The sequence below is a fragment of the Leucopleurus acutus genome, assembly GCF_964270905.1.
Source record: "Leucopleurus acutus genome assembly, chromosome: 1".
NCBI classification, from domain to species: Eukaryota; Metazoa; Chordata; class Mammalia; order Artiodactyla; family Delphinidae; genus Leucopleurus; species Leucopleurus acutus.
In genome coordinates, this window is record NC_139142.1 from 71,152,336 (window position 1) to 71,174,558 (window position 22,223).

The following is a 22,223-nucleotide window of genomic DNA, read 5'->3' on the forward strand; positions in this document are numbered from 1 at the left end:
TTGGATTTCTTAAAGCAAATTTTCCCCCCAAGTCTATCTTATGATGTTGAATTTGCTTCCTTTTATGAACCCCAGATAAAACTATTCTTCTAAAAATCTACTGAAGTAATTGTTATGCTCTGAAAGATTATCTAGCCGAACTCAAAGTCTATATAACCTGGAAAAATGTTAAGCCTAAAGAAGGAGTAATTTATGCAGGTACTGGTAACATAACTTTGGCCTGAGAATGAGATTTCTAAGAATGAGATTTGTTTTCTAAGAAATGATAAATAACTTGGCACTTATTAGGAGGCTGTAATTACTGTATTGTAAATATTCTATCTACTCGAACATATTTTTTCTGATAATACAATTAGTTATAATATTTACTTGTATTCTTTGATTACTCAGGGTGGTAAGTTTTAGATTGGCATGTGTTTTTATGTACAACTGACTTTTAAAATTTGTTTTAATTTCTCTGAGTGACTAATTTTTGATTTTAAAATATTTTAATATAAATGAAATGAGATTTTTTTAAAAAACTCTTTAAACTTGAGTGTTTTTCTAAATGAATTATAAAATGGAACAAAATATTTGAAACACTATGTTTTAATTATTTACAATGGTGTCATTTTATTTTAATATGTATTATGAATATCAAGAACACATGAATATTATAAGAACATTTAAATATGCAGTTGAGCAAAAGTAAAAAAATAAGACTAAATCATACTGTTCAGAGATAATTACTTTTAAAATTTGGTATATAGCATATTATAGTTTGAATAGTTTTCCTTAATTCACTTCTACTAAGCACAATGTCATTTTATTAACAAAACATATAAAATACACACATATATGCATGAAAAAAGTAGGAAATAATATGCTGTATACCATATTTTAAAATTATCTCTGAACAGTATGATTTAGTCTAATTTTTTATTTTTGCTCAACTGCATATTCACTTTGTTATACAGCAGCAACTAACACAACAATGTAAAGCAATTATACTCCAATAAAGATGTTAAAAAAAAAAAGAAAACCATTCAGTTTACTGTTCATGTCATTCATAAATTATGTATAGTTTAAACGCTGTTCAGCTGTTGTTATTTTTCCTCAAATGTATAATGATATCTTGGTTCTGTACTTATCTTTATATATGAGCTTACCTGTTAGCCTAAGTAGGATTTTCTACAGGCCTTTCTTCAGTATGTCTGTAGTTACCTGTTTTCCTGAGTGTGTCTAATCAAGCACTCCCTGACTCTCAAGACAAGTCTGTAGTCAGTGCTACCACCTGGGATGAAAGCCCATTTTTTTCCCTTAGCATAAGTGGAGCAAGGGAGGATGCAGGGGATTAATTCCCTTTTCTCTTCCTGCACATGTGTCAAAGAGCTGCTCAATCTACCACTCTAGCAACCCACCCTTACTTCTGTCTGCTGCTTAAGAGTTTGAACTAGTCTCTGTTTTCTGTTAGTTTGGGGCTGTTTTAATTTTTCCATTCCATTCATGGCCATTTGTTCATTCAACAGTTATTTATTGAATAAATACTGTGCATAGGGCACACTTCCAAGCACACTTCCAAGCACTGGGAATACAGCAGTAAAAAGTTATACAAGATCACTGCCCTTAAGGAAGAGAAAGAATTGAACAAATAATGAATAGCATAAGTAAAATTTTACAAAAACATAATGTAGTGCTAGTGTACAAGGGGTGCACATGATGGAGAGAACCTGCCTTAGTAAGAATGACCATCTTCCTTATTCAGGAATGTTTTGTAAACTCTGGTTCAATAAGATAGCTTTCTAAGATTTTAAGACAGGGACTCCTGTCTTAGCTACATTTCTAAGATTTTAAGACAGGGACTCCTATCTTTAGCTACATCTACCTTTGTTAAATATGAAAACATCACTGAAAAAATTGAAAGTATGTTTCTTGTTAACGCAGGTTTCCATGTGTGTATAAAAATGTAAAGCAGTTCCACTACCATTGAAATAGATACCTATTTAATGGAAGTAAAATATGTTGAATGTTTTTGTGATGTCCATATATAAGGTGCATGCTGTAGCTATAGGCTGTGCTGTGGATCGTGAAGTAGGTAATTGACATTCACCTGACATAAGAAAAGTTAGTTGAACATTAGAAAAGTCAACTAAAATTCTACAAGTGAGTAATGCATGGTATAGTACTGTTTTTAAGTAATGAATAACTTACACTTTTATCCAGATTTTAAATGGTTATTATGCCTTCCAGAAAGTTCTGGTTCAGAAAATCTCACGTTATATAATTCTTTAATTTGAATATAAAGAGATATGTACCCTCACGTACATTGAACAACTATTTAAAACATGCTATTAAAGAGGTACCAGATATGCTCAGGGGAGTCCATGTTTTGGTTTGTGCCTACTATTCTCTTACCTGATTTTTTCTTCATTTAATTCATCATGAACCTCTTACCATGCCAGTAAATAAAGGTTTTCATCATAAACTTATTTATGGTTTCTTATGATGAATCACAGTTTATTTAACCAACTTCCTCTTGCTGAACCTTAAGTTTGATTTAAGTTTTTTACCATTAGAAAAAAATGCTTTGATGAACAACTCATTATTTGTATCTGTATGCTTTTCAAATTGTTTCATGTGAATTTTAAATGTTCTTTTTAATGAGATTACTGGGTCATAGTACTTCTGATACTTTTTGCTAAATGGCCCTCCAGAAAGAATGTGCCAACCTGTAATTAGAGCGAGATTATACTACAGTATCGATTTCTACGTATTCATACCAAACCTTTATAGTTATTTGCCAATCAGAGCTTTATAGTGGTAGGTGATTGTTGTTTGATTTGCTTTTTTGAGTACAGTGGACTGGAATAATTTTGCATTTGATTATTAAGTCATTCTTTCCTCACTCCTTCCCTTCCTTTGGCTTTTCTTTCTTTCTTTGGTATGATCATGACACAACGATATATAGTGTGCATGTGAGGTTGGGTGTGCAAATGAGTGAGTGAAATGGCCATTTATATACCTAGCTCATTTTTTTCCTGGTTGATGTTTATCTTTTTCATAAGGGTTTTTAAGAACCCTTATTCATATCTTATGGAATAAGTACTAGCTATCAATCTAGCAATTTACAGTCTTTCAGATTCTCCCAGTTTGATCTTAGCCTTCTAACTTTGTTTTGTATCTACAGAATTAATAAGTATGTATGAGTTAAACTCTGTTTTGAAGCACCTGTATGGAAATAGGGATTTTTATACATTGTTGATGAGAAACTAAGGGAGACTAAGCAGACATGACAAAAAATATGACTTAAATCCTTGATTGATCCTCAATTAGGGGAAAAACAGCTGGAAAGAACATTGTTTAGCATAGCACTTTATATAGAACTAGATGATTTATCTTGTGATTCTAAAATGTCATCATAAGAACTATAACCCAAAACTTGAAGACAGTGTTATCATTGTACATATCATATTTCAAGTAAGGTGAGATGATGAGGTTTTTTAAAGTTTACTAGGAAAAATACAGTTGTCAGAACTATTTAATTTATGAAATGTAATTGTTTATATTTGAACTTTGTGGCATCATAAATTTTTGAAGGAGCCAACCCTTAACCCTTAAGATCCTTAACCCTTCAGTTTCTGCAGTGTAGTTAACTGTACATAGTGGGTTTTTAAAATTTCTGGAAACATTATATTATCTTTAAAGTCAGTTATATGTGTAACCTGTAATAAAATTTATATTTTCATGTAAGACATATTCTAAATAACCTGTCTTCTCTGGAAAATATGTTCTTAGCAAGTAAAAAAAAATCTAATACTATGAAATTCTGACTGCTGTGTACTTAGAAACAATGAAAAACAGTAGAAAATGTGTTTGTTTTTTTTGTTTTTTTTTTTTACTTTACTATGGCTTTAATAGCTGGGATGATTACTTGCAAATGAACAGCTGCATCTTTAATACCACAGGCTTAAATTAAGGTCCCAAAGTCCCATAGGTTTTACATTCCATGACATGTTAGCAAGAAACTTACAAATATAGAAAGGCTCATGTTCTAAGATGGAACACAATCCATATAATAGCCATGACTAGTAAAGCAAATAAAATTCAGTCCAACATCAGCTTCTGTAAAAGAACTACAAAATGATGAAAGAGAAAAAAGGTAGAAGGAACTAGTTGGTTTCTGTTAAAGGTGAACAACAGTAAAAACAAACCATTTTCATCATGTTAGCAGTATTGAAGAAATTGATTTAGTTGAGCTGCTAATGTAATTATTTTGAATTTGTCATTTTTTTAATCTGAAATATTTTCATGTTTTTTTCAGCCCTTGCTGAAACTATTTCTCTTATAATACTTAATAATATAAACATATAAGCCATGTGAGTTTTTCCCTTTATTTTCATTTTCATAAATCAGAAATACGAGAAAAGAATGATTGAATACTTTGAATTCATAATAAATAAGCACTTCAGTAAAGATTTGGTTATTTTAATAGCTGAAGAGTCTTAGAACAGCTTAATGAATATTTTGTTCTGATCAAATAATTATTAAACTTTAAAATCTGTCATATCAAATATAATTTCAGTTTTGCTGGAAGTTTGCTGAAGCTGAGAATGAAGAACTCTCAATACAAAAAGGATAGTCCCTTGATTCTTTACCAATAATACCTGTATCTTTTTCTTAATAAAATAATAATTAAAAATTAACTTCCTAACTTCCTACCTGTATTAGTAAGAAACAAGAATAACCTGGCCATTCTTTCCCTATACTAAAAAATTATGTCTAAATTCAAATCAAATCTTCCAATTTTGATGTCATACTTCCAATGAATTTTTCTTTAAAAAGACAATCATAATGGTTGATATATGTCAACCTGTAATGTTGTGTGTTGTACACATAGAATGTATTTGCATATGGGATTTGTGTATCCATTCATATGCAATTAAAGGCACATCTAGCCCCTCATCCCTAGTACTTATACAACTGTATGTCATTATATGGCCTCTTTATTTTCTCTGGCCACAAATATACTAGCAAAATGAGAATGATACTATTTTAACAATCTCAAGACAATGGTAATGGAGATTATTTCCAACCTTAAGGTGTTATTATGTCTTTCTTTTTTAACATCTTGGCTTTATGTTCTGCAAATAATAGTGAATTGCTACCTTTTTAAAACTGTAAGGTAAGTAATTTAAATAGGAATTTGATTTGTGACATTTTAGTTTTGGAGAGATTATTTTGTAAAAAACTGTTTGGGCAGGATGCTAATAGGTTTTACATTCAAAAAGGTGTCATGAATAAATTTATTCATAAAAATGTTAAATGGTATTTCTTTATTGTAGGACTTTATATTTTTAATATGCTGATATACATTGTGAATCATTTGGAGAGGAGGATACTATATGTAGTATTTCCCCTCAAAAGTATTTGACCAGAGATTCCTTCTTTTTCATGAAGCATATTGTAGGGCAAGTATTATGTAAAATATACTTAGAGAGGTGCTAGACTAGCATTTGGGGGTTTTAATACTTTAAGAAAATTTTACATCTTTTTCTTCAGCTTATCTTAAAACAGGGTGATTGTATAACACGATTATGTTTTTTCTTTTTAAAAATACTTCTCTCAATTCCTAAATTTTCTTGAAGTGGCAACTTCAAAATTTTTACGAATATGGTCATATTATTCAACTCATAATAATAATATCTGTTTTCTTATAAATACTTTGTATGATCTGGGTTCTTACTCTTTTTTCATCTTCATCTCTTTCCATATTTCCCTTGAACTTTTTTCCCAACTGTATGGAGCATACATTTACATGGGGCATCATGGTTCTGACAGACCTTTTTTTCTCAACCTTCCTTACCTTCATACATGTACTTTCTTTCTGGAATGCCCCTTTCATACTTCACATCTGCTGATGAATACTTGCTTCATATGATTTAGAACTCAGATTAAGTGTAACCCCTTCAGTAAAGCTTTACTGAGCTAATACTTGCCATCTGTATATACATCCTTAGAATCAGTTATTAATTCATAAATATTTATTAAGTATTTGACACACACGTATGTCAGGATGCTGTGGGTGTAAGGATGGACAATATAAACATATAAACAAAGAGCTCATATTCTTGAGGGCTAGACAGGTTAGTGAATAGACAACTGTAATAATCTATGATAACTGCTATTCTAAGGAAGTACAGCTGTGGTTACACATAGGAGGAGGTATGGAAACCAGGTAAAACTTTGGGAAACTGATGCCTGGCCAGAGATTTGAAACATAAATAGGAGTTACTGAGGTAAAAGGTTGAGTTCAGTTAAAACATCTAAGAAAATAGTTAAAAACAGAGATGGACCTACATGAAAATACGTGGAATTACTGGGGAAATAATCAAGCAGACGTTGATAATTACATGGTATAGTAATTATATAGTATTACCAACATTGTAGTATTACCAAATACAATGGCTTTGCGGATTGTAGGTCTGAACTTTGAGACCATGTTGGAATTGACTGTGACTAGTAAGATGGTGTTCTGCTATGTTTGTAGCACTGTATGTAACATATATTGAGTTTGTTTCTCCACACCATAGGCATTTGGTATACAATAGAAAAGGAAGCCCTACCTGGATTTCCATAAAAGAGTAAATTTTCAACGAACTTGAATAGATTAGTTATGTATACCTCTTCTGCTAACATGATATCTTAGGAACACAGGACTGCTTAAAGTCCATATATGTTTTCTCCAGACTAAGAGTAGTCAAAGTCCTTGTAAATTTTTTAGTAGGCTCCATACTAATGTTATCCATGGAGTTTCTATATTACTTTATTTTCCTTTTTAGAGTTACATGTAAATAGTAGCCTGTAGCTTAAAATTTTCCTGTCAGTAAAGGTTTTCTCCCCTGCATTATTAGAAATTTGAGAATAAAAATCAATTTGCTGTACCTTACACATTCACATTACTTTATGTGTAGTTTTAGATTATTGGTCCCTAATTTTAAATATGTTCAGATGATTAATAAGAAGACTGGAGGTTAAATTCCCAAAATGTTCATTCCTCTTAAATCAATTCACAGAAATTATTTTATAATATTCCCAGGGTCAACCTTTCAGGGCTCTTTTAAAGGTCTTATTCAGAAATAAGATTCTTTATAAAGTATTCAGACAAATTTACTCTTAATATCAAATTTGTTTTTGTTCATTTATGTTTCTGTGATATTTCAGCTTGTTAATATATACTGTGCCCTCTTATAACATATGCAAATGTCTATAATCTTGACTTGACAATAGAAAAAGACCTAGGGATAGTTTTACTTTAGGTGAAATTATTTTACTATTACAGTAATAAGTCTCATTTGTTTTCTTTTCAGAATATTTTAGTTAATGATAGATGTTTATAGCGTCATGGTTCCTTTGAGCCTATTAAAGACTTGTTGAGTGAGTAAATGAATGTTTTCTGGTCCTTTAGAAATACTGCATATTAGCAGTTCATTTTTCATCAATTAAATAGAGGTGAACTGTATTTAAAGTCATACAGTTTAGAATTTTTACATAGAAATGGTCATGACCAATATATTAAAACTTTGATTTAGTTCTAATGTAATCTAACAGAATTTGGTCAAATAATTTAATTGATAAAGACATTTTTTTCCTTAGCAGTGTGTAGTTATTGGCATTTAGTAGATGCCAAAGCTAAAACATCATGCTTTGATATGCAGCAGTATTGTAAGAAATTCTTCATTTGTGGTCAGGATTTGATATTTTATCATTACAGTGATTAAGTTTAACTACGAAGTTTCATCTGTACTCTTTACTCTGAAGTAGAGAATTGGTTTACTTTTTCCCTGGTAAACCCTTGATAAAATTATTCTGTGGAGTTGGGTGTACCTTCCAAGGAATAATCAGTAGATAATTGGATAGGAGGGCATTGAGCTGAGCTTCCTTTGCTGGGTGTTTCTAAAAGGATTAGTAGAAAGAACATAATCTTTTGAAAGAGAAATGTATACTACATACATGCATTTGTAGATTTCATTAGGAAACATTATGTAATAATGATCCTTAATAAAAGAAAATAGTCTAATAATGGTCCTTGGTTTACCTGGTGTCATTGATAGTTCATCTGTTCAGTACTTCTCTCTGTATATATATTTTTCTCTTCTTTTGATATCTACAATAGATTTAATGTAATTGATCTAGATTAATAAAATCTTATTGTAATGTTTTTCATCCAAGGCCATGGTTTTAATTCATTAAATTAATAATTCCTTATGAACAATTTGCTAAGTACTGGGCTGGGGATACAGCTGTGAGCAAAATAGTCAAGGTTTCTGCCCTCTTGGACTTTTTGTGTCAGTGGGGAGAGACAAACAATGAAGTAAACAAATTACAACAAACTTTAATTTCAGAAAGTGTTAGAATCGTGGAGAAAGTAAAGGAACATAAAGTGATAAATAGTGATTGAGAACAAGCTATTTCATGGTTGTTAAGGAATACTTCTCTGCTGTGGTATCACTGAACCAAGGTCTTAATAATGAGAAAGGGGCTGGTATGGGAAAAGCCACAGGAAAAGTGTTCCTAGTACGGACATCAGTAGGGAAAAAAAAGGCCTAAGTGAGAACAAGCTTGGCATTTTCCAAGAACTAAAAAAGACCCAGCTCCCTAGAGTGAAGAAGAGAGGGAGAGTAATATGAGATGAGGACTGAGAACTAAGCAGAGGCCAGATTGCGATATGTTTTGAAAGCCAGTGTAAAGGATTTAACGCTACAATGAGAATACAGTACATTGTTTATAAACAGGTAAATTACATATGATTCGTGTGTTTAAGAAACTACTTTGAACAAGGAGTGGATTATAGAGGTGCAAGAAGTGAAGCAGGCTATTGTAATGGTCCTGTTTAGAGACAATGATTACTTGGACTAGGAGGTGTCAGTAGAAAGAGGGTAAATTAGTTCACATTATGTTTTTATGGCATTTACGACCATGGAACTGGATTACTTATCCAAGGAAGAGAGTAGCAACAAGAAAGCCAAAGGAAGAAAGTGTTTACATAAGAAGGAAATGATTAACTGAGGCTACTACCTGGAGAAGAAAGGTAAAATGCCATAATAGTATACAACTTGCTATTTTTCTTCATTGCTATAATTTTCCAGTATCCCTATCATTCGAACTGACTGAAAACTTTTAGCATCTGACTCACTGTCTACCTCTATACCTGTACTCCTGTTCAGCCTTTGTTTCCAAAAACTTTGAAAGAAAAAGAAGTGATGGCAAAGAGAGCAAGAGAGTGGCAAAGTGGAGCAAGGAAAATATGTAAACAGTTTGTGGCCCAAATAACCTGAGATTTGAGAGAAAAAAAACTGCCCCAGTTGAGAGAGCTCTGTGGGACATAAAGAGGTAGGGAACAGCCAGATTTTTTCAGGTGGTGAGACTAAAAGGAACATTCAGAAAAGGGGTTTTGCATATGGAGCATATGTTGAAACTGAGGTAACAGAGGGCATAATGAAGAGGTTTAGAAAGACAGAGGATAGGGAATTGGGTCATATTCAGAGATATAGAGAAGACTATATGCATAGGAATTTGATTATGGTGACTGGAGAGATTTAGACTTCTGCTGGTAACTTAGATATACAGGAATATGAGGAATGGTAGTCTCTTTCAGGATGATGGACAGGTAAAGTTACGGTCCAGCTTATTATTTTAAAGGTATGATACTACTGACCTTTCCTTTCTGTTCCTAAAAATGCTGTACTGGTCTTTGATGGGGGAGGAGCAGGAATAGTGAGATACCGAGGTGTTGTGGTAGCCACTGGCTGGGGGAACTGTTGACTCAGACGAACTAAGAAGGTTACTCAAGGATTTATTTACATGGGTAGGTTAATGAGTAAGGGCAGGAGGCCAGAGAGTGGACAGGAAACCAAAGACTCAGAGATTCCTTCTAAAGGAAAGGAGGCCAGAGGATGACAGAGAGAGAGCCAGTCATCTGTCCTCACATGGATCAGAGGCCAGTGGGCGACCAAGAGTCCAAGGATCTGTCTTCAAGTGGATTATAAGTCAAAAGGACTAGCCTGAGGGTCACGATATTTAAACCAATGGAAAGTTATGTATTACTATGAATGTACATGAGTATGTCTGACAGTCACCCTCTGTTACAGATAACATCTAGTCTGGGATTCTTCCAGTTGACAGGTCTTATCCATAATATTTTAATAATCCAGAATAATAGAGACAAAGAGAAAGGGTTATATGAAACAAAAATTAGAATTATAAAAATTACTATAGAAACACAATTTTGCCATTTTCTGAGACATATTTTTAAAACTAAGAGTATAATAGGTCAATTAAATTTGGTTCGTGATATCACAGAAACTCATCTGAACAGTAGCCACCAGTTTTAAGCTACAGTCGAACTGGTGTTAGATGTATGATCTATTTTCATATATCGCTTTTATCTCCTATAACTAATATATTCTGATATTCTTTAGTTTATAATTAATACTTCATATTGAAAAAAATGAAGTGATAAGATACTCTGTTGTCTGTTCACATCAGAGGATACAAAAATAACTTTTGGCAAGTGAGCTGGAGAACTCTGAAGAACTTCTGAGCCTCACCTTGATCCCCAAAGTCACATTTCTCTCTAAATATATTGTGGCATGCTGAAACTATTTATTTAAATAAGATATTGTGCTGCTTGTTCTCAGCATCATGATCATAGGAAAACTGTAATGCACAGGGAGAGTATAGACTGACAAGATGTATTCGTGGTAGATTTGTATATTCTTTCCTGACAAAATATTGCCATTTTTTTTCCAATGCGATAAAGGGCATTTATGGAACCCACATCTAACATCACACTCAGAAATGAAAAACTGAAAGCTTTCCCCCTAATAAAATCAAGAACAACTGCTTTCTCCACTGCTCTGCAACACTGTGTGAGTAGTTCTAGCCAGAATAATTGAACAGGGAAATTTTTTAAAGAGTATCCAAATTGGAAAGGAAGAAGTTAAATTTATCTCTGTTTGTAGATGACATAATCCCATATGTAGAAAACCCCAAAGAATCTATAAGAAAACTGCTGGAACTAATAAACAAGTTCAGTAATATTGTAGGGTATAAGATCAACACACAAAATTCAGTGTGTTTCTATATACCAACAAGGAACAATCCCAAAAGGTAATTAAGAAAGCAATTTCATTTGCAATAGCATCTAAAACAAAAGAATACCTAGGAGTAAATTTAACTAAGGAGATGAAAGGTTAAAGAAGACATAAATAATTGGAAAAGCATCGCATGTTCATGGGTAAGAAGACTTAGTATTGTTAAGATACCACTACTGCCCAAAGCAATCTACACATGCAATTAAATACCTATTAAAATTCGAACAGCCTTTTTTGTAGAAATGGAAAACCCAGTCCTCAAATTCATATGGAAATGCAAGGGACCCTGAATAGCCAAAGCAGTCTTGAAAAAACAAATTTGGGGACTTACATTTCTTGATTTCAAAAATTACTACAAAGCTACAGTAATCAAAACAGTGTGGTACTTACATAAAGATAGACATATAGATTAATAGAGTATGATTGAGAGTCCAGAAATAAACCCATATATCTGAAGGTATTTGCAAATTATATGATAAGGCTTTAATATCTAGAATATATAAAGAACTCCTAAAACTCAACAACAAAAAGACAAACAACCAAAAGAAACCATGGGCAAAGAGTGTGATAAACATTTCTCCACAGAAAATATACAAATGGCCAATAAGCAATGAAAAGATACCCAACATCATTAGTCATTAGAGAAATGCAAATCAAAACTACAATGAGATACCACCTCACATTCATTAGAATGGTTATTATTAAAAAATAATAATAACAAGCGTTATTGAGGAGGTAGAGAAATTAGAACTCTTGTACATTGATGGTGGGAATGTAAAATGGTGCAGCTGCTGTGGAAAACAATTTAGCTGCTCCTCAAAAAGCTACATATAGAATTACCATATGACCCAGCAATTCTGCTACTAGATATATGCCCAAAAGAACTGAAAAAGAGGAACCTAAGCAGATACTTGTACACTAATGTTCATTGCAGCATTATTCACAACAGCCAAAAGGTAAAAACAAGTGTCTGTAAATAGATAAATGGATAAACAAAATGTTTTATATATACTCAGTGGAAAATTATTCAGCCACAGAAAGGAATGAAGTTCTGGTATATGCTTCAACATGAATGAATAAAATATTATGCTAAATAAAATGTCAGATACAAAAGAACAAATATTGTATGATTCCCTTTATATGAAATATCTAGAATAGGCAAATTCATAGAAACAGAAAGTTTAGAAGTTACTAGGGAATATAGGGAAGACATGGTGATTTGTTTCTTAAGGGTTACAGATTCTCTGTTTGGGGTGATAAAATAATTTTGGAAATAGTGGTAATATTTGTACAACCTTGTGAATATAGTTAATGCCACTGAATTCTGTGATTAAAAATGGTTTAAATGGCAAATTTTTTGTTATGTATAATTTACAATTTAAAAATATTTTGTCATTTTATATTAACTCAGCGTATATAAAACTGCCACAATTAATACATTTTAAATATCTTTAATGTAATAATTTTAAAAATAAAGGATTACATGTACTCTTGAAATTTTTATCATTTTCCCAAACTTTACAAATTTACCTTTCCATATTCCTTATCCCAGCAACTTAATGGGTCACAAATCTTCATGCTTCCTCTATGTTCATTTGATATGGTGCATATGCTCAACTGTATAACAATTGTTATCATTCTTTGACTTGAATAATTCACTCTCAAACTCTATGCAAATGTGGGCTTTGCTTTCATATTGGATTTGCTAATGCATTAATCTCTATTGGCTCTGAAGGTAATAACTTACGTCATATGGTAGGAGTGGGGCTATCACCAGAGATGGCTCATCTTCTTCTTGTCAGCTTATAGCAGCAGCACTCTTCAGATCTGGTTACTATGCTGCATGTCTAGTGGTATGTTTTGCTCCTGACTTTTGAATGACTTTGATTAGCTCTGCATGCCACCACTGGTCACACTTTGAGTTTCTGAGCTTGATCTGATATCACATGTTTGTTGCAAGTTGTGTCCCCAGCTTCCAAGCGTGGTTCACAAAATTCTGCAAGTGAATTCCTACCAGTCTGTAAGGAATAGCTAGAAAAATGCCAAGCGCCATTTTTCTTATAGCAGAAATTTAAGAGTACAAATTAGTGTCAAAAATGTTGACACTGATTGGGAGTGGAGGCAAAGTCAGGAAGTCTATTTTATATATACTTATAAAAATGTGATTACATTTTAAATAAAATGTAGTCATGGCAGTTTTTATATTCCTATAATCCATAATGGAAGTCAAAAGGTAATAATGTCGACCAAACTAGGATTGCTAGTTCTCTTCCTCTTCGTCTGGAACATACTCTTTTGCTGTCTCATTTTGTCTAAATTTCTATTTGTATTTTTATGTATGTGAAAGGTTAGTTATGTTTCTCAACCTTAGAGAAGTGGCCCTCTGTAAAGGATGTCCTATGTGTCCCAGCAGTACACTCCCCTCTTGTCACCCAAGGGCCAGGGACCAGCTGGTCCCAAGATAGGTTCTGATCTGTGTTTTCGGACTTAGCTCCACAGGCTGCTGGGTTATAGTTTTCTTGCCTCTGGTGTCTGTGCCATGGTGGGTGAGGCTGGTCTAGAGGCTTGTGCAGGCTTCCTGGTGGGAGGAGCCAGTGCCTGCCCACTGGTGAGTGAAGCTGAGTCTTGACCCTCTGGTGGGCAGGGCAATGCCAAGGGGTGTGTCTAGAGGTGACTGGGTTCAGGAAGTCTTTAGACAGCCTGTCTGTTGCTGGGTGGGGCTGTGTCTCCTCCCTGTTGGTTGTTTGGCCTGAGGCATCCCAGCACTGGAGCCTACAGGCTGCTGGGTGGGGCCAGGTCTTAGTGCCAAAATGGTGGCTTCCAGGAGAGCTCATGCTGATGAATATTCCCTAGTACCTCCACCACCAGTGTCATTGTCCCCACAGTGAGCCACAGCCACTCCCCCCACCTCCTTAAGAGACCCTTCAAGACTAGCAGGTAGGTCTGGCCCAGGATCCTATGAAATCACTGCTTTTGCCCTGGGTTCCAGTGTGCACAAGACCTTGTGTATGCCCTCCAAGAGTGGAGTCTCTGTTTCCCCAGTCCTGTGGAGCTCCTGCACTCAAGCCCCACTGGTCTTTAAAGCCAAATGCTCTGGGGACTTCTCCTGATGCCAGACACTCAGGCTCGGGAGCCTGACATGGGGCTCAGAACTCTCGCTCATGTGGGAGAACTTCTGAGATATAATTGGTCTCCAGTTTATGGGTTGCCCACCCAGGGGGGTATTGGATTTAATTATATCATGAGTGCACCCCTCCTACCGTCTTGTTGGGTTTCTTATGTCTTTGGATGTAGAATATCTTATTTAGTAGGTTCCAGTCTTTTTTGTCAATGGTTGTTCAGCAGTTAGTTGTGATTTTGGTGTGCTCGTGAGAGGAGGTGAGCTCAAGGTCCTTCTACTCTGCCATCTTGTCCTCCATCCCAGGATTACTATAATTCTGAACGTAGCATAAACCTGTGCTAAAGATGAATGAACAACTAGTCATCATCATAACTATTAGTAGGATCTTTTGCATGACCTCAGAAGTTAAGTGGAAATGAATTACAATTATTTAGAATTTTCAGATATGTCTGCTTTCAAACCTCACAGTTCTTGAGAACTTCAAGTCTCCTAAACTCCTGATGTTACTTTGTGGGAATTGCTACTTAAAAGTAAATGAGTATGCCATTTGCATGCATAGGACAGAGACTGAGTGAGTGAGAAGCGGGACATCTACTCTGTCATTCATTGTTTCATCTTAACTTCTTTGAAGAATATGAGTACTTTCAGAGTTTTCTGAAAAGTATACTTTCATCCTTTGGCTTAATTGAGTCTATTTTAATGTTAAAGCATGTTCTATAAACAGATACTCAAGCTTCACTCTATTGATTTGGGACTAAAACATGTTATGATGGCCCCCTACAGATTTTTACAGTTTAGAAGTAGAGACATGATTGTGTAGAGAGTTAATCACCAGAAGAAGAAAAGCAATTATTACTTTGTATTATGAGATGTCAATTCCTATGATTTCCTTTTCTTAAAAAACCCTCTTCTTGAAATAGTATATTTTTCCCTTAGTAATTGTAGAGTAGGGGGAAGCTTTATCAAATGTGCAAAACTGTACAATGTTATAAAAGCTGCAATTACAAATTGAACTTACTTTTTATGGCAGTTTTTCTAAGTGCTTTTGTTGATCTGAAAATTTGTTCTAAAAACTTTGCTAATAGCCCACACAATTATTAACCACCTCCTATGGTGGTCTCTTCTCTGTAAGAAGGGTCAGCCTTTTCTTTCATTTTATGCCAGATTTGAGATAAATCTGTGAAGTGATATTAATAGTATGACTCAATGCATTTAAAAAAATTATCAAGCTTGGGTGAAAATTATTTTTCCATCATCAGGCTGAAACATATGTGACTTTCTTAAAAGGATGTAATTTGGTAGCTGGCCTAACATTACATTTTCAGAAGGTATGTGTTGTAATGGAAAAAATATGGTATTTGACAAAATCTCTCTGCATTTGTTTGTTACGTTTCCTTGGCTCAGCTGCTTTCACTTCTTTACCTGTAAGTTGAAGAAAATATTATCTGCCTTGGTAATTGTGAACATTAAATGTGAGATACCATATAATACATTGTATAATACATAACTATATTAATAAAATATTAAATATATGTATTATAAATTATATATATACTTTTATTCTCTTTTTAAATAATTTACATTTTGTTCTAACCTGAAATTTGTAATAAATATTATTTCAACAACCTTGCTTAGCTGGTTATCCAGCCATTGAGGACTAGAAGCAGCAAAGTAGAAGTAAAGAGAGGAGCCTGCTGGAATCAGATGTACCAACAAACAGCAGGGATAAGTGGCAGTAAGGAAAAGAATATGAAAACTAAAAGAACAAATACCAATCACAGAGCACCATTTCTATAAGGATAAATAGACATACATAGCCAAAGAAATCTTGAGTTTGCCACCTTATCACTGTCCGGAACTATATAACTTTTCCCAAGTATTATGGAAATGTTAAATATATTTGAAAATATGTAGCAAATTGGGAGATATTTCTTAAAAATGGTAGAAGCTAAATGTTATGTTGAAAAAAAAAACCCTATCAATTCAGAATATTAGCTATCCAGATCTAGTAATTTCTCAGTGCTATAAGTAGCTGCTATGTTACTCTAAAAATTATATATCATGTTTTGTTTTAAACTTCAGTTTTTGCCTATTGCAGAGTTAATTGGCATTTCCATTTTCTTAGTTCTTTTTGAGGCCAACAACATTGCCTATAGGTTGTCATAGAATTATTAATATTCGGCTAGATTTTTGGTATTTTTCATTTTCAATGTTTCACTGATATTCATTCAACCAAATTTCTTACTCTAGACTTGACACTAATATTTCCTAAAGAAATAGCTTATCATAAGATACTGAGTTATATTCTCAGTAGGAGTATAAACTGATGCATTTTCTTACATCCAACCAAAATGTTCGCTAATTTTCATTATAGTTGACCATTGGAAATAAGTGGATCAGATTGTTAGTATATACCCATTATTCTAAACCAGACTCATTCTGGTTGAAATAGGTCTCAGGTATCTAAAAAGTTTTAGACTGTATTTTTTTTTTTTTTTTTTTTGCGGTACGCGGGCCTCTCACTGTTGTGGCCTCTCCCGTTGCAGAGCACAGGCTCAGGACGCGCAGCCTCAGCGGCCATGGCTCACTGGCCCAGCCGCTCCGCGGCATGTGGGGTCTTCCCGGACCGGGGCACGAACCCGTGTCCCCTGCATCGGCAGGTGGACTCTCAACCACTGTGCCACCAGAGAAGCCCTAGACTGTATTTTATACAGCAAAAAGCATTCCTTTTTTTTCCCCTAATTTTATTCTTCTAGGTAGATTACATTTTTAGAGTTTACTTTTCTATTCTATGAAGAAAAAAACTACTGAGCTATTCATTATTTTTCCTATTACCTTTCTCAAATCTTTTTTAAAATCAAGTATCCTTTTTATTGACATTATAATTTATAACTTATTATAGTTTTTTAAATCATTTCCCAAAATACATCTCATTTGTACATACATTGACTCATCTTGTAAACCCAAAGAGGCTTACTGGTTTTATAGACATTTTATAGGTAAAAAGGTCTTAAAGTCAATCATATGTTTTCAATTCACAGGTAAGAAAATTAGACTCAGGGAGTTATGCATTATTCAAAGAATACTTCTTGAGTGTATACAGTGTGCCAGGCACTATTCCAGACACTGAGATTACAGTAGTGAACATGACAGACAAGGTCTCTTTTATACTTTATTTTTGTCTTTCCTTATCCTGGTATTGTCCTCAAACTTTTTCTGTAGTACTAATTTCATTTCATACTCTCTCTATATATTTTTTATTTGTTTTATGTATAGTATCTGTCTGCATGAACTAGAGTAAGAACTCCATGAAAGCAGGTTTGTCTGTTTGGTCATTGCTGTATCTAGTACAATACTTAACATTTAGTGGGGAATCAATAGATTTTTGTCAAATGAATGAATGAATTGAATTAAATGAGGGCCATATGGTATCCTGAAATCCAAATGAAGTGTTTTTAGCACAGACTGGTCAACTATGTCAAATGCTGCTGATGGGTCAGACAATGTAAAGACATGAAGATTGGATTTACCAAGGTATGGATGGCTGTGATAAGTGGTTTTAGTTGAGTGGTGGCACAAAACCCATATTGGAGTAGAGTCAAGAAAAAAAGGAATGGGTAGTGAAGAAGTAGAAAGAAGAGATATATCTACATAAATTGTTCAAGGAATTTTGAGGGATAAGGAAATTGAGCTGTAACCAGAAGACGGGTATGAGGTCAGGGAGGGCTTTAAAGTGTTTTTCTTTTATTATAAAAATTTCAAACATACATAGAAGAAAAAAACCTCTTTCATGTTTGTTTATAATAGCAAGATTTTGGCATACGTATTTCATTTACTCATTTTTGTTGCTGCAAAAATATTTTGAAGCAAATCCCAGTCATTTTAGCTGTATATACTTCAATATGCATCTAAAAAAGAGAGAAAAGGCACTTTCCTACACAACCTGATGCCATAATCACACCTATTAAAATTAACAGTAATTCTTTGATACTATTTAATACCCAGTTTTTATGAGATTGCCACAATTATGTTTAAAATAAAAGTTGTTTGAATTTAGATCCAAATTCTGATTCACATTTGATCGTTGTATCTTTTAAGACTCTAAGTCTAGAGAACAGTCTTTCCTATATTGATGAAACTAGATTATTTGTGCTGTAGCCTGTCTTACATTCTTGATTTGTATCTTTTCTTCTTCATGGGTCATCTAATTTATTTCTCCGTTTTCAATATTATTTGTAAGCTGTTACATAGTGCTAAATGTTTGATTAGATTTAGGTTCAGCTATTTTGGGATACATACTTTATAGTTGGTGGCCTCTGCTTCATATTGCATCACGACAAGAGGCGTATGTTTGATTTTCACACTCTTAGTTATGCTAATGTTGATCAGTGAAGTCAGTTGGTGACTGCCAGATGTTTCCACTGAAATTTGCCCATTAACCTTTCATCTTATGATTTTATGACCTTTGCCTAAATCAGTTATTTCATTTGCTTTACCGAAGGATAATTTTCTATTTCTGTCATAAAGGAGGGATCTTTAAAAATTGAAGAAATTATAACATGTTTTTCTGCTGATGGGCATGATCTAATAGAAAAGGAAAAATTATGATACCTGGAGAAACACTGGACTTGGTAGTTAAGAGGGGATGGGGTCCACTGCACAGGTGATAGAATGCCTTAGGTAGGAGGAGGAACAGTTTAAGTGACTTGTCCAAGGTTATAGTAGCACAGAGTGGATTTATTTTATTAAATGTATATCAGAATTTTACTTTGGAATCTTATAATTGTACCTAATTTTAGAAACATGCATATTCAGTTGATGATATTGCATGTGAAGTAGGAACTTAAAGCTATTTTGAATTTCACTGCCTATATTTGACCCTACTTGTTAGGGATTTTTTAATTTTTTCTAATTTCTCCCTTAAAATTAATGGTGTCTTATACACCTGTATCTTTACATTATAAAAAATATAAGCATATACTTCTATGTAATTTTTCAGCTTTTGGTGCTAGTCTGTTGCAAAGAGAAGTAAATGCTGCTGTTAAACAAAATGATAAATAACTCGCAGTTCAGTTTAGACACTAATGGGCCCTAAAAGCCTGTAAAATGACAAAAAACAGCAACTTTTATGATTTATAGGCTAATTTTTGTTACACAGTTTGGTCATATACCTGACAGTCTTCCCTCTTTGTGACTTTCTCCTAAAAATTATAGTTTTGTGTTACCTAAGTGAAAAGTCCTTTAGAGGTCAGTAGAAGAATATGACAGCATCTCTTCTGAGGATTGCAGCAGTTCCCATTGGTGGAATTACAATTTCCTTTTTTTGTTTTTTTTTTTTTGTAGTAGTTCTAATGGTAGTGGTATAGTTTAATCTTGAAAGAATATTTATTGCAACTTTGGACCTGTAAACTATCTCCAAATTGTCTCATACATGCTATGTGAAATTTAGTTTTAGACAATCATATTTCTTTATGGCTCAGTGATTTCCATTTACTACTTGTTAGTCATACAGTCTGAAGAGTATTGGGGTTATTGTGTTGTCTGACACAGTATGTATTCTGTTAAATTTGAATTTTAAGAGCAATATGGATTATATAGTCCCTTTAGTTACTTAGTACCATGTTTTATTTTTTACAAATCTCTGTTGAGGTTTGACTGATTTCCTTTTCTGTCTTGGCGTCCCCAAAAGAGCACTCCGTAGTTGCCTCCAAAAGCAGGAATGTAATCTGATCTGTGTTTTGTATTGTCTGCTGACTTCCATGAGAACACTTTGCATGAGCTACATTGATCAGTTCTCATCCTTTCTAGTCAGTTATTGGACAATTAATACAACCTTGTAAAGACTCCCTAGAGTATCCCTAATAAACTAGATCGTTTTACCCAGGAATAGATACATAAAGATATTCAAGGATGAGAAAAGCTGATTAGGAGAAACAGGAAATATTAAGCTTTCACACTCACGGTATGTTTTTCAGATTGTCTCCATCCTTACAATTGAAAGATATTGCTCTCTATTGAAATATTTAGTACAAATTAGGAAATGGTAGCTTTTCATAAATTTGCATCTTCATTGTTTAAAACAGGAAAGTTTAATTTAGGTGGATTCATATAATATTATTCATATAATATTGTTTTATTTCTGCTCCTAATTCTTGTGATCTAATTTTCTAAAGGTAAGAATGATAATCTTTTACTATTCTTTTAAACATTTAAAACTGCTAGGAAAATGGTTTATGTGGCAGTTAATCCTTAAAGCAGTGTAAACTCCATGCAGTTTTTTTAATGTGTAGTTTCACACTTTTGTCCTTCAAAATGTACTTTAAAAATATTTTATAGAGTGGCTTAGAATTTTGAAACTGTGGTATGAAGAGGATACATGCTAAGTACTTGGAAGTTTTCATATTAGTTCAAAAACAAATAGTTTATAAATTTAAAAATACCATTCTTTTGACTTTTTGATAACTGTTTAGTAAAAGAATAGTTACGTCTGAGAAGTTTATATGCTTGTTGTGTTGGGCTGCTCAGCAGAAGATTACAGTTTAATATCAGGATGCTGCAGGGAGGCTCAAAATAGTCTGAAAAGCTAATCATTTGTTTTTATTGCCTTCAGGTATATCTGTAAAGTATGAAATGGGTTAAAGGACCTGTGTATCAGACCCAACCAATTTCATTTTAGTCTTGTCTCACATCATGTGTCTACATTTTGTTCACCAGATATGAAGCAAATAATATTAATAGTATCTTTATCAATTATTCATCAATTTCAAATTAAAAATAGTTTAAAATGTTTTTAATTATGATATTATATCTTTTTAAAATTACATAATCAGTAAAAGCAGGGTTGATTCATTTTCCAATAAATATTTGTCATGGACCTGTCATGTGCCAGGGACTGCTCTAGGCTTTGGGGAGACTATAGCACAAAACAAAACAGACTAATTAACTGTCCTCCTAGAGCTTGCATTCTAGTAGAAAAGTAAAAAAATAAACAAATACAAAATGTCAAATAGCATTGTTGCTGTGATTAAAAGAAGAACAGGGTAAGTGAATAAAGGGTGGTAAAAATTCAGAAATTTACCTACTATGTAAACTTTCCAAGACTCCTTCTCCCCACTGATTTAAATGATGTTTTTACTGTAGACCAACCGTATGTGCTGCCCATGTAGACACCTCCATTATTTTTCATATCATAGTATCTTGTAATTCTCTGGCTTGATGTCTGTTTTTTGCCCGTAAGAGTATGTGCTTTGAAAGTTGGGTGCATAGATCTTCACATCTGTGTTACTAGTTTCTAACCCAAAATTCTTTTATACGTGCTCAGTAAGTATTGGTTATATCAGTGAATGAATGATATACTCAGAACTTCTCAGGATTTCTGGCTCTGCTGACCCTTTTGGGGATTTAGAGTTCTACATTTTACATTATTTTATTGGCATTAGTATATCATCCTTTTTTTTTTAAATTAGGTACACATCTTTATTGGAGTATAATTGCTTCACAGTGCTGTGTTAGTTTCTGTTGTACAGAACAGAATCAGCCATTCACAAAGTGAATCAGCCATATACATACATATATCCCCTCCCTCTTAAGCCTCCCTCCCACCCTCCCTATCCCACCCCCCTAGGTCTTCGCAAGCGCCGAGCTGACCTCTCTATGCTATGCAGCTGCTTCCCACTAGCTATCTGTTTTACATTTGATAGTGTATATATGTCCATGCCACTCTCTCACTTTGTCCCAGCTTCCCCTTCCCCCACCACTCGTGTCCTCAAGTCCATTCTCTATGTCTCCGTCTTTAGTCCTGCCCTGCCATTAGGTTAATCAGTACCACTTTTTTAGATTCCATATATAGCGTTAGCATACGGTATTTGTTTTCCTCTTTCAGACTTACTTCACTCTGTATGACAGACTCTAGGTCCATCCACCTCACTACAAATAACTCAATTTTGTTCTTTTTAATGACTGAGTAATAT

General features: G+C 33.7%; 1 protein-coding gene across 6 annotated transcripts in view; it reads left to right on the plus strand.

Annotated features, from left to right (window-relative positions):
* Positions 1-22,223, plus strand: part of NOVA1 (NOVA alternative splicing regulator 1) — a gene marked incomplete at both ends in the record, with an annotated part of 139,205 nt that overhangs the window by 85,043 nt on the left and 31,939 nt on the right. The window lies entirely within an intron of this gene.